Here is a 1,158-nt window from a genome sequence, read left to right on the forward strand (position 1 = left end):
GCTATGGGGCGCTATGGGGCAGGCCAGCCCCACGGAGCCCATGTAGAGCAGCTCCCGCTTGGCGATGGGCACGCACCGCTCGGGCAGCACCTCCATCATGCCTGCGGGCCGATATGGGGCGCTATGGGGCGCTATGGGGTGGCTATGGGGCGCTATGGGGCGGTTATGGGGTGCTATGGGGCACTATGGGGTGGATATGGGGCACTATGGGGTGCTATGGGGCAGCTATGGGGTGCTATGGGGTAGATATGGGGCACTATGGGGTGCTATGGGGCGCTATAGGGCTCCTATGGGGCAGCTATGGGGTACTATGGGGCAGTTATGGAGTGGCTACGGCGCTCTATGGGGCACTAAGGCACGCTATGGGGTGGCTATAGGGCGCTATGGGGCAGCTATGGGGCAGACAACAGTGCGGGTGACGCTACAGGCGGTACCCAGCAGGTCGAGCGAGCTCTGGTGGTTGCTGACCACCACGTAGGGGGATATGGGGATGGAACAGGGGGTGACGCTATGGGTGACGCCGCGGGTGATGCCGCGGGTGACGCTACAGGCGGTACCCAGCAGGTCCAGCGAGCTCTGGTGGTTGCTGACCACCACATAGGGGACACGGGGACGGAACAGGGGGTGACGCTATGGGTGACGCTACGGGTGACGCTACAGGTGACGCCGCGGGTGACGCTACAGGCGGTACCCAGCAGGTCGAGCGAGCTCTGGTGGTTGTGACCACCACGTAGGGGGACACGGGGATGGAACAGGGGGTGACGCTGTGGGTGACACTGTGGGTGACGCCGCGGGTGACACTATGGGTGACGCCGCGGGTGACGCCGCGGGTGACGCTACAGGCGGCGCGCGCGGTACCCAGCAGGTCGAGCGAGCTCTGGTGGTTGCTGACCACCACGTAGGGCTGCCGCGCCGGGAAGCGCTCCGCGCCGCGCACGTCCATGCGGATCCCGTAGAGGTGCTTCACGTGCTGCATGAGGCTGCGGATGATCCTGGCGGGACACGGGGGGCGCTGGGGGGACCCCGGGGGCCCCACAAGCTGCCCCACGAGTCACCCCACCATGGGGTGTCCCCGGATGCCACCTCCATGTCCCCCATGTCCCCCCATGTCACCCCATGTCCCCAATGTCCCCCAATGTCCCCCATGTCCCCCCATCA

At 66.3% G+C, this 1,158-nt stretch overlaps 1 long non-coding RNA gene across 1 annotated transcript; it reads right to left on the reverse strand.

Moving 5' to 3' along the window:
- Positions 1–35: 35 nt before the first annotated feature.
- LOC112945736 lies at positions 36–593 on the reverse strand. Its single transcript, XR_003249071.1, has 2 exons — positions 558–593; positions 36–101 (listed from the first exon to the last, which is right to left on the reverse strand). It is a non-coding gene; the product is annotated as an uncharacterized LOC112945736 (long non-coding RNA).
- Between the last annotated feature and the right edge of the window lie 565 nt (positions 594–1,158).

Source organism: Nothoprocta perdicaria, unplaced genomic scaffold (assembly GCF_003342845.1).
Source record: "Nothoprocta perdicaria isolate Ctin4 unplaced genomic scaffold, notPer1 scaffold_1981, whole genome shotgun sequence".
NCBI classification, from domain to species: Eukaryota; Metazoa; Chordata; class Aves; order Tinamiformes; family Tinamidae; genus Nothoprocta; species Nothoprocta perdicaria.